The sequence below is a fragment of the Calliopsis andreniformis genome, unplaced genomic scaffold (assembly GCF_051401765.1).
Source record: "Calliopsis andreniformis isolate RMS-2024a unplaced genomic scaffold, iyCalAndr_principal scaffold0001, whole genome shotgun sequence".
Classification (NCBI taxonomy): domain Eukaryota; kingdom Metazoa; phylum Arthropoda; class Insecta; order Hymenoptera; family Andrenidae; genus Calliopsis; species Calliopsis andreniformis.
In genome coordinates this window covers 10,187,983-10,203,076 of record NW_027480422.1, presented here as the reverse complement: position 1 = coordinate 10,203,076, position 15,094 = coordinate 10,187,983, and positions in this window count along the sequence as shown.

The following is a 15,094-nucleotide window of genomic DNA, read 5'->3' as shown; positions in this document are numbered from 1 at the left end:
AAAACGAATAATTGCGCGAGTGTGAATGGTATGGTCATTTCTACGTTCCGGGCAACCTAGGCTTCACTCTAGGGCGTTGCTCCACCACATCGAAAGCTAGGGCCTTAGAAGTCAGCGCCGGAAACATAAAATACAATATAAATACAACAGCTTTTCCATCGTATAAAACGAATAACTGCATCCAGTGTTAAAGTTATGGTCATTTCAACGTGCCGGGCAACCTAGGCTTCCCCCTAGGGCGTTGCTCGACCAGATCAAATAGTTAGGGCCTTAGAAGTCAACGCCAGAAGCATAAAATACCATATAAATACATCAGTTTTTCCGTCGTTAAAAGCAATAAATGCAACCAGTGTGAAGGATATGGTCATTTCTACGTTCCGGACAACATAGGGTTCACTCTAGGGCGTTGCTCCTCCAGATAGAATAGTTAGGGCCCAGGAAGTCTACGCCAGAAGCATAAAATACAATATAAATACAACACTTTTTCCCTTGTATAACAGGAATAATTGCAACCAGTGTGAAAGGTATGGTCATTTCTACGTTCCGGGCAACCTACTCTTCACTCTAGGGCGTTGCTCCACCAAATCGAATAGCTGCGGCCTTAGAAGTCAACGCCAGAAGCATAAAATACAATATAAATATAACAGTTCTTCAATCGTATAACAGGAATAATTGCAAACAGTGTGAAAGATATGGTCATTTCTACGTTGCGGGCATCCTAGGCTTCACTCTGGGGCATTGCTCCACCACATCGAATAGCTACGGCCTTAGAAGTCAACGCCAGAAGCATAAAATAAAATAAAATTACAACAGTTTTTCAATCGTATAACAGGAATAATTGCAACCAGTGTGAAAGTTAATGGTCATTTCTACGTTCCGGGCAACCTAGGCTTCACTGTAGGGCGTTGCTCCACCACATCGAATAGCTACGACCTTGGAAGTCAACGCCTGAAGCATAAAATAAAATAAAAATACAACAGATTCTCCATTGTATAAAACGGATAATTGCAACCAGTGTTAAAGTAACGGCCATTTCTACGTTCCGGGCATCCTAGACTTAACTCTGAGACATTGCTCCACCAGATTGAATACATAGGGCCTTAGAATTCAACGCCAGAAGCATAAAATACAATGCAAATGCAACAGTTTTTCCACCGTATTACAGGCATAACTGCAACCAGTGTGAAAGGACTGGTCATTTCTACGTTCCGGGTAACCTAGGCTTCATTCGAGGGCGTTGCCCCACAAGATCGAATAGCTAGGGACTAAGAATTCAACGCCAGAAGAATAAAATACAATATAAGTACAACAGTTTTTCCATGATATAAAATGAATAACTGCAAACAATGTGAAAGTTATGGTCATTTCTGCGTTCCGGGAACCTAGTCTTCACTCTAGGGTGTTGCACCACCAGATCGAATAGTTAGGGCCTAAGAAGTCAACGCCAGAAGCATAAAAGACAATAGAAATATAACAGCTTTTCCACCGTATAAAACGGATAAATGCAACCAGTGTGAAAGCTATGGCCATTTCTACGTATCGGGCAACCTGGGCTTCACTCTAGGGCGTTGCTCCACCAGATCGAATAGTTAGGGCCTTAGAAGTCAACGCCAGAAGCATAAAATACAATATAAATACAACAGTTTATCCATTCTATAAAATGAATAATTGCAAACAGTGTGGAAGTAATGGTCATTTCTACGTTCCGGGCAACCTAGGCTTCACTCTATGTCGTTGCTCCACCACATCGAATAGCTACGGCCTTAGAAGTCAACGCCTGGAGCATAAAATACATTAACAATACAACATTTTTTTCACCGTGTAACAGGAAGAATTGCAACACGAGTGAAGGTAATGGTCTTTTCTACGTTCCGGGTAATCTAGGCTTCACTCTAGGGCGTTGCTCCACCAGATTGAATAGCTAGGGCATTAGAAGTCAACGCCAGAAGCAAAAGATAAAATAAAAGTACAACAGTTTTTTCATCGCATAACAGGAATAATCGCAACAAGCGTGAATGTAATGGTCATTTCTACGTTCCGAGCAATCTAGGCTTCACTCAAGGGCGTTGTTCCACCAGATCGAATAGTCAGGGCCTAAGAAGACAACGCCAGAAGCATAAAATACGATATAAGTACATCAGTTTTTCCATTCGTATAATTCGAATAGTTACAACCAGTGTGAAAGTAATGGCCATTTCTACGTTCCGGGCATCCTAGCCTTAACTCTGAGCCATCGCTCCACCAGATCGAATACATAGGGCCTTAGAAGTCAACGCAAGAAGCGTAAAGTACAGTAAATATCCAACAGTTTGTCCACCGTATAACAGGAATAATTGCAACCAGTGTGCAAGTTATGGTCATTTCTACGTTCCGGCAACCTAGGCTTCACCCTAGGGCGTTGCTCCACCAGGTCGAATAGTTAGGGCCTAAGAAGTCAACGCCAGAAGCATAAAATACAATAAAGATACAACAGTTTTTCCATCGTATAGCATGAATAATTACAACCAGAGTGAAAGTAATGGTCATTTCTACGTCCCGGGCAACCTAGGCTTCACCCTAGGGCGTTGCTCCACCAGATCGTATAGTTAGGGCCCTAGAAGTCAACGCCCGAAGCATAAAATACAATAAAAATGCAACACCTTTTCCATCGTATAACAGTAATGATTGCAACCAGTGTGAAAGTGATGGTCATTTCTACGTTCCGGGCAACCTAGGCTTCACCCTAGGGCGTTGCTCCACCAGATCGAATAGTTAGGGCCTTAGAAGTCAAAGTCAGAAGCATAAAATACGATATAAGTACATCAGTCTTTCCATCGTATAAAACGAATAATTACAACCAGTGTGAAAGTAATGGCCTTTCTACGTTCCGGGCATCCTAGTCTTAAGTCTGAGGCATTGCTCCACCAAATCGAATACATAGGGCCTTAGAAGTCAACGACAGAAGCATAAAGTACAATAAAAATACAACTGCTTGTCCATCGTATAACAGGAATAATTGCAACCGGTGTAAAAGTAATGGTCATTTCTACGTTACGGGCAACCTGGGCGTAACTGTACGGCGTTGTGCCACCACATCGAATAGCTACGGCCTTAGAAGTCAACGCCTGAAGCATAAAATTAATAAAAACACAACAGTTTTTTCATCGTATAAGAGGAATATTTGCAACCAGTGTGAAAGTTTTGGTCATTTCTACGATCCGGGAAACCTAGTCTTCACTCTAGGGCGTTGGTCCACCAGATCCAATAGTTAGGGCCTAAGACGTCAACGCCAGAAGCATCAAATACAAAATAAATACGACAGTTCTTCAATCGTATAACAGGAATAATTGCAAACAGTGTGAAAGATATGGACATTTCTTCGTTGCGGGCAACCTAGGCTTCACCCTAGGGCGTTGCTCCACCAGATCGAATAGTTAGGGCCTTAGAAGTCAACGCCCGAAGCATAAAATACCAAATTAATGCAACAGTTCTTCCATCGTATAAAACGAATAATTGCATCCAGTGTGAAAGTAATGGTCATTTCTACGTTCCGGGCACCCTAGGCTTCACTCTAGGCTGTTGCTCCGCCACATCGTATAGCTACGGACTTAGATGTCAACGCCAGAAGCATAAAATACAATAAAAGTACAACAGTTTTTCCATCGTATAACAGGAGTAATTGCAACCAGAGTGAAACTGATGGACATTTCTACGTTCCGGGCGACCTAGCCTTCACTCTGGGGTGTTGGACCACCAGATCAAATAGTTAGGGCCTAAGAACTCAACGCCAGAAGCATAAAATACAAAATAAATACAATAGTTTTTCCATCGTCTAAAACGAATAATTGCGCGAGTGAGAAAGGTATGGCCATTTCTACGTTCCGGGCAACCTAGGCTTCACTCTAGGGCATTGCTCCACCAGATCGAATAGCTAGGGCCTTAGAAGTCAGCGTCCTGAAACATAAAATGCAATAAAAATACTACAGTTTTTCCATCGTATAACAGTAATGATTGCAACCAGTGTGAAAGTGATGGTCATTTCTACGTATCGGGCAACCTGGGCTTCACTCTAGGGCGTTGCTCCACCAGATCGAATAGTTAGGGCCTTAGAAGTCAACGCCAGAAGCATAAAATACAATATAAATACAACACTTTTTCCCTTGTATAACATTAATAATTGCAACCAGTGTGAAAGGTATGGTCATTTCTACGTTCCGAGCAACCTACTCTTCACTCTAGGGCGTTGCTCCACCACATCGAATAGCTGCGGCCTTAGAAGTCAACGCCAGAAGCATAAAATACAATATAAATATAACAGTTCTTCAATCGTATAACAGGAATAATTGCAAACAGTGTGAAAGATATGGTCATTTCTACGTTGCGGGCATCCTAGGCTTCACTCTAGGGCATTGCTCCACCACATCGAATAGCTACGGCTTTAGAAGTCAACGCCAGAAGCATAAAATAAAATAAAATTACAACAGTTTTTCAATCGTATAACAGGAATAATTGCAACCAGTGTGAAAGTTAATGGTCATTTCTACGTTCCGGGCAACCTAGGCTTCACTGTAGGGCGTTGCTCCACCACATCGAATAGCTACGACCTTGGAAGTCAACGCCTGAAGCATAAAATACAATAAAAATACAACAGATTCTCCATTGTATAAAACGGATAATTGCAACCAGTGTTAAAGTAATGGCCATTTCTACGTTCCGGGCATCCTAGACTTAACTCTGAGACATTGCTCCACCAGATTGAATACATAGGGCCTTAGAATTCAACGCCAGAAGCATAAAATACAATGTAAATGCAACAGTTTTTCCACCGTATTACAGGAATAACTGCAAACAGTGTGAAAGTTATGGTCATTTCTGCGTTCCGGGAACCTAGTCTTCACTCTAGGGCGTTGCCCCACCAGATCGAATAGTTAGGGCCTAAGAAGTCAACGCCAGAAGCATAAAAGACAATAGAAATATAACAGCTTTTCCACCGTATAAAACGGATAAATGCAACCAGTGTGAAAGCTATGGCCATTTCTACGTATCGGGCAACCTGGGCTTCACTCTAGGGCGTTGCTCCACCAGATCGAATAGTTAGGGCCTTAGAAGTCAACGCCAGAAGCATAAAATACAATATAAACACAACAGTTTATCCATTCTATAAAATGAATAATTGCAAACAGTGCGGAAGTAATGGTCATTTCTACGTTCCGGGCAACCTAGGCTTCACTCTATGTCGTTGCTCCACCACATCGAATAGCTACGGCCTTAGAAGTCAACGCCTGGAGCATAAAATACATTAACAATACAACAGTTTTTTCACCGTGTAACAGGAAGAATTGCAACACGAGTGAAGGTAATGGTCTTTTCTACGTTCCGGGTAATCTAGGCTTCACTCTAGGGCGTTGCTCCACCAGATCGAATAGCTAGGGCATTAGAAGTCAACGCCAGAAGCAAAAGATAAAATAAAAGTACAACAGTTTTTTCATCGCATAACAGGAATAATTGCAACAAGCGTGAATGTAATGGTCATTTCTACGTTCCGGGCAATCTAGGCTTCACTCTAGGGCGTTGTTCCACCAGATCGAATAGTCAGGGCCTAAGAAGACAACGCCAGAAGCATAAAATACGATATAAGTACATCAGTTTTTCCATCGTATAATACGAATAGTTACAACCAGTGTGAAAGTAATGGCCATTTCTACGTTCCGGGCATCCTAGCCTTAACTCTGAGCCATCGCTCCACCAGATCGAATACATAGGGCCTTAGAAGTCAACGCAAGAAGCGTAAAGTACAGTAAATATCCAACAGCTTGTCCACCGTATAACAGGAATAATTGCAACCAGTGTGCAAGTTATGGTCATTTCTACGTTCCGGCAACCTAGGCTTCACCCTAGGGCGTTGCTCCACCAGGTCGAATAGTTAGGGCCTAAGAAGTCAACGCCAGAAGCATAAAATACAGTAAAGATACAACAGTTTTTCCATCGTATAGCATGAATAATTACAACCAGAGTGAAAGTAATGGTCATTTCTACGTCCCGGGCAACCTAGGCTTCACCCTAGGGCGTTGCTCCACCAGATCGAATAGTTAGGGCCCTAGAAGTCAACGCCCGAAGCATAAAATACAATAAAAATGCAACACCTTTTCCATCGTATAACAGTAATGATTGCAACCAGTGTGAAAGTGATGGTCATTTCTACGTTCCGGGCAACCTAGGCTTCACCCTAGGGCGTTGCTCCACCAGATCGAATAGTTAGGGCCTTAGAAGTCAAAGTCAGAAGCATAAAATACGATATAAGTGCATCAGTCTTTCCATCGTATAAAACGAATAATTACAACCAGTGTGAAAGTAATGGCCCTTCTACGTTCCGGGCATCCTAGTCTTAAGTCTGAGGCATTGCTCCACCAAATCGAATACATAGGGCCTTAGAAGTCAACGACAGAATCATAAAGTACAATAAAAATACAACTGCTTGTCCATCGTATAACAGGAATAATTGCAACCGGTGTAAAAGTAATGGTCATTTCTACGTTACGGGCAACCTGGGCGTAACTGTACGGCGTTGCGCCACCACATCGAATAGCTACGGCCTTAGAAGTCAACGCCTGAAGCATAAAATTAATAAAAACACAACAGTTTTTTCATCGTATAAGAGGAATATTTGCAACCAGTGTGAAAGTTTTGGTCATTTCTACGTTCCGGGAAACCTAGTCTTCACTCTAGGGCGTTGGTCCACCAGATCCAATAGTTAGGGCCTAAGACGTCAACGCCAGAAGCATCAAATACAAAATATATACGACAGTTCTTCAATCGTATAACAGGAATAATTGCAAACAGTGTAAAAGATATGGACATTTCTTCGTTGCGGGCAACCTAGGCTTCACCCTAGGGCGTTGCTCCACCAGATCGCATAGTTAGGGCCTTAGAAGTCAACGCCCGAAGCATAAAATACCAAATTAATGCAACAGTTCTTCCATCGTATAAAACGAATAATTGCATCCAGTGTGAAAGTAATGGTCATTTCTACGTTCCGGGCACCCTAGGCTTCACTCTAGGGCAAGGCTCCACCAGATCGAATAGCTAGGGCCTTAGAAGTCAACACCAGAAGCATAAAATAAAATAAAAATACAACAGTTATTCCATCGTATAACAGGAATAATTACAACCAGTGTGATAGTAATGGGCATTTCTACGTTCCGTGCAACCTAGGCTTCATTCTAGGGCATTGTTCCACCAGATCGAACAGTTAGGGCCTAAGAAGTCAACGCCAGAAGCATAAAATACAATATAAATACAATAGTTTTTCCATCGGCTAAAACGAATAATTGCGCGAGTGTGAATGGTATGGTCATTTCTACGTTCCGGGCAACCTAGGCTTCACTCTAGGGCGTTGCTCCACCACGTCGAAAGCTAGGGCCTTAGAAGTCAGCGCCCGAAACATAAAATACAATATAAATACAACAGCTTTTCCTTCGTATAAAACGAATCACTGCTTCCAGTGTGAAAGTTATGGTCATTTCTACGTACCGGGCAACCTAGGCTTCACACTAGGGCGTTGCTCCACCAGATCGAATAGTTAGGGCCTTAGAAGTCAACGCCAGAATCATAAAATACCATACAAATACATCAGTTTTTCCGTCGTTAAAAGGAATAAATGCAACCAGTGTGAAGGATATGGTCATTTCTACGTTCCGGACAACATAGGCTTCACTCTAGGGCGTCGGCCCACCAGATACACTAGTTAGGGCCTAAGGAGACAACGTCAGAAGCATAGAATACAATATAAATACAACAGCTTTTCCATCGTATAACAGGAATAATTGACACCAGTGTGAAAGTGATGGTCATTTCTGCATTCCGGGCAACCTAGGCTTCACTCTAGGGCGTTGCTCCTCCAGATAGAATAGTTAGGGCCCAGGAAGTCAACGCCAGAAGCATAAAATACAATATATATACAACACTTTTTCCCTTGTATAACAGGAATAATTGCAACCAGTGTGAAAGGTATGGTCATTTCTACGTTCCGGGCAACCTACGCTTCACTCTAGGGCGTTGCTCCACCACATCGAATAGCTGCGGCCTTAGAAGTCAACGCCAGAAGCATAAAATACAATATAAATACAACAGTTCTTCAATCGTATAACAGGAATAATTGCAAACAGTGTGAAAGATATGGTCATTTCTACGTTACGGGCATCCTAGGCTTCACTCTAGGGCATTGCTCCACCACATCGAATAGCTACGGCCTTAGAAGTCAACGCCAGAAGCATAAAATGAAATAGAATTACAAGAGTTTTTCAATCGTATAACAGGAATAATTGCAACCAGTGTGAAAGTTAATGGTCATTTCTACGTTCCGGGCAACCTAGGCTTCACTGTAGGGCGTTGCTCCACCACATCGAATAGCTACGGCCTTGGAAGTCAACGCCTGAAGCATAAAATAAAATAAAAATACAACAGATTCTCCATTGTATAAAACGGATAATTGCAACCAGTGTTAAAGTAATGGCCATTTCTACGTTCCGGACATCCTAGACTTAACTCTGAGACATTGCTCCACCAGATCGAATACATAGGGCCTTAGAATTCAACGCCAGAAGCATAAAATACAATGTAAATGCAACAGTTTTTCCACCGTATTACAGGAATAACTGCAACCAGTGTGAAAGGACTGGTCATTTCTACGTTCCGGGTAACCTAGGCTTCATTCGAGGGCGTTGCCCCACAAGATCGAATAGCTAGGGACTAAGAATTCAACGCCAGAAGAATAAAATACAATATAAGTACAACAGTTTCTCCATCATATAAAATGAATAACTGCAAACAGTGTGAAAGTTATGGTCATTTCTGCGTTCCGGGAACCTAGTCTTCACTCTAGGGCGTTGCCCCACCAGATCGAATAGTTAGGGCCTAAGAAGTCAACGCCAGAAGCATAAAATACATTAACAATACAACAGTTTTTTCACCGTGTAACAGGAATAATTGCAACAAGCGTGAATGTAATGGTCATTTCTACGTTCCGGGCAATCTAGGCTTCACTCTAGGGCGTTGTTCCACCAGATCGAATAGTCAGGGCCTAAGAAGACAACGCCAGAAGCATAAAATACGATATAAGTACATCAGTTTTTCCATCGTATAATACGAATAGTTACAACCAGTGTGAAAGTAATGGCCATTTCTACGTTCCGGGCATCCTAGCCTTAACTCTGAGCCATCGCTCCACCAGATCGAATACATAGGGCCTTAGAAATCAACGCAAGAAGCATAAAGTACAATAAAAATACAACTGCTTGTCCATCGTATAACAGGAATAATTGCAACCATTGTAAAAGTAATGGTCATTTCTACGTTACGGGCAACCTGGGCGTAACTGTACGGCGTTGTGCCACCACACCGAATAGCTACGGCCTTAGTAGTCAACGCCTGAAGCATAAAATTAATAAAAACACAACAGTTTTTTCATCGTATAAGAGGAATATTTGCAACCAGTGTGAAAGTTTTGGTCATTTCTACGTTCCGGGAAACCTAGGCTTCACCCTAGGGCGTTGCTCCACCAGATCTAATAGTTAGGGCCTTAGAAGTCAACGCCCGAAGCATAAAATACCAAATTAATGCAACAGTTCTTCCATCGTATAAAACGAATAATTGCAACCAGTGTGAAAGTAATGGTCACTTCTACGTTCCGGGCAACCTAGGTTTCACTCTTGGGCGTTGCTCCACCACACCGAATAGTTAGGGCCTTAGAAGTCAACGCCCGAAGCATAAAATACAAAATAAAAACAACAGTCTTTCTATCCTATAAAACTAATAATTGCAACCCGTCTGATAGTTATGGTCATTGTTACGTTCCGGGCAACCTAGGCTTCACCCTAGGCCGTTGCTCAACCAGATCGAATAGTGAGGGCCTAAGAAGTCAACGCCAACAGCATAAAATACGATATATGTACAACAGTTTTTCCATCGTATATAATGAATAATTGCAACCAGTGTGAAAGTCATGGCCATTTCTACGTTCCGGGCAACCTAGGTTTCGCTGTAGAGCGCTGCTCCACCAGATCGAATAGCTAGGGACTTAGTAGTCAACGCCAGAAGCATAAAATACAATAAAAATACAACAGTTTTTCCATCGTATAAATGAATAATTGCAACCAGTGTGAAAGTAATGGTCACTTCTACGTTCCGGGCAACCTAGGTTTCACTCTTGGGCGTTGCTCCACCACACCGAATAGTTAGGGCCTTAGAAGTCAACGCCCGAAGCATAAAATACAAAATAAAAACAACAGTCTTTCTATCCTATAAAACTAATAATTGCAACCAGTCTGATAGTTATGGTCATTGCTGCGTTCCGGCCAACCTAGGCTTCACACTAGGGCGTTGCTCAACCAGATCGAATAGTGAAGGCCTAAGAAGTCAACGCCAACAGCATAAAATACGATATATGTACAACAGTTTTTCCATAGTATAAAATGAATAATTGCAACCTGTGTGCAAGTAATGGTCATTTCTATGTTCCGAGCAACCTAGGTTTCGCTCTATGGCGTTGCTCCACCACATCGAATAGTTAGGGCCTTAGAAGTCAATGCCAGAAGCATAAAATACAATATAAGTACAACAGTTTTTCCACCGTATAAAACGCATAATTGCAATCAGTATGAAAGTCATGGTCATTTATACGTTCCGGGCAACCTAGGCTTTGCTCTGGAGCATTCCTCCACCAGATCGAATAGTTAGTGCCTAAGAAGACAACGCCCGAAGCATAAAATACAAAATAAAAACAACAGTCTTTCTATCCTATAAAACTAATAATTGCAACCAGTCTGATAGTTATGGTCATTTCTACGTTCCGGGCAATCTAGGCTTCTCTCTAGGGCGTTGCTCCACCAGTTCGAATAGGTAGGGCCTAACAAGTCAACGCCAGAAGCATAAAATACAATAGAAATACAACAGCTTATCCATTGTATAAAACGAATAACTGCAACCAGTGTGAAAGTTATGGTCATTTCTACGTTCCGGGCATCCTAGGCTTAACTCCAGGGCGTTGCTCCACCAGATCGAATAGCTAGGGACTTAGAATTCAACGCCAGGAGAATAAAATACAACATAAGTACAACAGTTTTACCATCGTATAAAATGAATAATCGCAAACAGTGTGAAGGTAATTGTCACTTCTACGTTCCGGGCAACCTAGGCTTCACTCCAGGGCGTCGCTCCACCAGATCGAAAAGTTAGGGCCTAAGAGGTCAACGCCAGAAGCATAAAATGAAATAAAAATAGAGCAGTTATTCCATATTATAACAGGAATAATTACAACCAGTGTGAAAGAAATGGGCATTTCTACGTTCCGGGCAGCCTAGGCTTCACCCTAGGGCGTTGCTCCACCAGACCGAATAGCTACGGCCTTAGAAGTCTACTCCAGAAGCATAAAATACAATATAAATACAACAGCTTTTCCACCGTATAAAACGCATAATTGCAATCAGTATGAAAGTCATGGTCATTTATACGTTCCGGGCAACCTAGGCTTTGCTCTGGAGCATTCCTCCACCAGATCGAATAGTTAGTGCCTAAGAAGACAACGCCAGAAGCATAAAATACAATATAAATACAACAGCTTTTCCATCGTATATAATGTATATTTGCAAACAGTGTGAAAGTAAAGGTCATTTCTACGTTCCGGGCAACCTAGGTTTCGCTGTAGAGCGCTGCTTCACATGATGGAATAGCTAGGGACTTAGAAGTCAACGCCAGAAGCATAAAATACAATAAAAATACTACAGTTTTTCCATCGTATAAATGAATAGTTGCAACCAGTGTGAAAGTAATGGTCATTTCTACGTTCCGGGCAACCTAGGTTTCACTCTTGGGCGTTGCTCCACCACACCGAATAGCTACGGCCTTAGAAGTCAACTCCAGAAGCATAAAATACAATATAAATACAACAGCTTTTCCATCGTATAAAATGAATGGTTGCAAACAGTGTGAATGTTATGGTCATTTCTACGTTCCGGGCAACCTAGGCTTAACTCCAGGGCGTTGCTCCACCAGATCGAATAGCCAGGGACTTAGAATTCAACGCCAGAAGAATAAAATACAACATAAGTACAACAGTTTTACCATCGTATAAAATGAATAATCGCAAACAGTGTGAAGGTAATTGTCATTTCTACGGTCCGGGCAACCTAGGCTTCACTCCAGTGCGTCGCTCCACCAGATCGGAAGGTTAGGGCCTAAGAAGTCAGCGCCTGAAGCATAAAATATAATATAAATACAACAGTTTTTCCATCGTATAACAGGAATAATTGCAACCAGAGTGAAGGTGATGGTCATTTCTACGGTCCGGGCAGCCTAGGCTTCACTCTAGGGCGTTGCTCCACCAGATCGAATAGCTAGGGACTTAGAAGTCAACGACAGAAGCCTAAAATAAAATAAAAATACAACAGTTTTTCCATCGTATAAAACGAATAATTGCAACCAGTGTGTATGTCATGGTCATTTCTACGTCCCCGGCAACCTAGGCTTCACTCTAGGGCGTTGGACCACCAAATCCAATAGCTAGGGCCTAAGAAGTCATCGCCAGGAGCAACAAATACAAAATAAATACAACAGCCTTTCCATCTTATAAAACGAATAATTGCAACCAGTATGAAAGCTATGGTCACTTCTACGTTCCGTTCAACCTAGGCTTCACTCTAGGGCGTTGCTCAACCACATCGAATAGCTACGGCCCTAGAAGACAACGCCATAACTATAAAATACAATATAAATACAATGGTCTTTCCATCGTATAAAACGAATAATTGCAACCAGTCTGATAGTTATGGTCATTTCTACGTTCCGGGCAACCTAGGCTTCACCCTAGGGCGTTGCTCCACCAGATCGAATAGCTACGGCCTTAGAAGTCAACTCCAGAAGCATAAAATACAATATAAATACAACAGCTTTTCCATCGTATAAAATGAATGGTTGCAAGCAGTGTGAATGTTATGGTCATTTCTACGTTCCGGGCAACGTAGGCTTAACTCCAGTGCGTTGCCCCACCAGATCGAATAGCTAGGGACTCTGAATACAACGCCAGAAGTATAAAATACAATAAAAATGCAACAGTTTTTCCATCGTATAACAGGAAAGCTACAACCAGAGTGAAAGTACTGGTCATTTCTATATTCCGGGTAACCTATGCTTCACTCTAGGGCGTTGCTCCACCAGATCGAATAGTTAGGGCCTCAGATGTCGACTCCCGAAGCATAAAATATAAAATAAATAGTACAGTTTTTCCATTGTATAAAACGAATAACTGCAACCAGTGTGCAAGTTATGGTCATTTCTACGTTCCGAGCATCCTAGGCTTAACTCCAGGGCGTTGCTCCACCAGATCGAATAGCTAGGGACTTAGAATTCAACGCCAGAAGAATAAAACACAACATAAGTACAACAGTTTTACCATCATATAAAACGAATAATTGCAACCAGTATGAAAGCTATGGTCACTTCTACGTTCCGGGCAACCTAGGCTTCACTCTAGGGCGTCGCTCAACCACATCGAATAGCTACGGCCCTAGAAGACAACGCCATAACTATAAAATACAATATAAATACAATGGTCTTTCCATCGTATAAAACGAATAATTACAACCAGTGTGAAAGCTATGGTCACTTCTACGTTCCGTGCAACCTAGACATCACTCTACGGCGTTGCTCCACCAGGTCGATTAGTTGGGGAATTAGGAAACAACTCCAGACGCATAAAATACAATAAAAATACAACAGTTTTTCCATCGTATAGCATGAATAATTGCAACCAGAGTGAAAGTAATGGTCATTTCTACGTTTCGGGCGACCTAGGCTTCACTCTAGGGCGTTGTTCCACCATATCGAATAGCTAGCGCCTTAGAAGTCAACGACCGAAACATAAAATACAATAAAAATACATCAGTTTTTCCATCGTATAACGGGAATAATTGCAACAAATGTGAACGTGATGGTCATTCCCACGTTCCGGGCAACCTAGGCTTCACTCTAGGGTGTTGGTCCACCAGATCCAATAGTTAGGGCCTAAGAAGTCAACGACAGAAGCATAAAATACAATAAGGATACAACAGCTTTTTCATCGTATAACAGGAATAATTGCAACCAGAGTGAAGGTGATGGTCATTTCTACGTTCCGGGCAACCTAGGCTCCACCCAAGGGCGTTGCTCCACCAGATCGAATAGCTAGGGCCTTAGATGTCAACGCCAGAAGCATAAAATAAAATAAAAATAGGGCAGTTTATCCATCGTATAACAGGAATAAGTACAACCAGTGTGAAAGAAAACGGCATTTCTACGTTACGTGCAACCTAGACTTCACTCTAGGGCGTTGCTCCACAAGGTCGAATAGTTGGGGCGTTAGAAAACAACTCCAGACGCATACAATACAATAAAAATGCAACAGTTTTACCAACGTATAACTGGCATAATTGCAACCAGTGTGAAAGTAATGGTCGTTTCTAAGTTCCGGGCAACCTAGGCTTCACTATAGGGCGTTCTTCCACCACATCGAATAGCGACGGCCTTAGAAGTCAACGCCAGAAGCATAAAATACAATATAAATACAACAGTCTTTCCACCGTATAAAACGAGTAATTGCAACCAGTGTGAAAGTAATGGCCATTTCTACGTTCCGGGCATACTAGGCTTAACTCTGAGGCATTGCTCCACCAGATCGAATACATAGGGCCTTAGAAGTCAACTCCAGAAGCATAAAATACAATATAAATACAACAGCTTTTCCATCGTATAAAATGAATAATCGCAAACAGTGTGAAGGTAATGGTCATTTCTACATTCCGAGCAACCTAGGTTTTGCTCTAGGGCGTCGCTCAACCACGTCGAATAGTTGGGGCCTTAGAAGTCAACGCCTGAAGCATAAAATACAATAAAAATACAACATTTTTTTCATCGTATATCAGAAACAATTGCAACCAGTCTGAAAGGTATGGTCATTTCTACGTTCCGGGCAAGCTATGCTTCACCCTAGGGCGTTGCTCCACCTGATCGAATAGTTAGGGCCTAAGAAGTCAACGCCAGAAGCATAAAATACGATATATGTACAATAGTTTAACCATCGTATAAA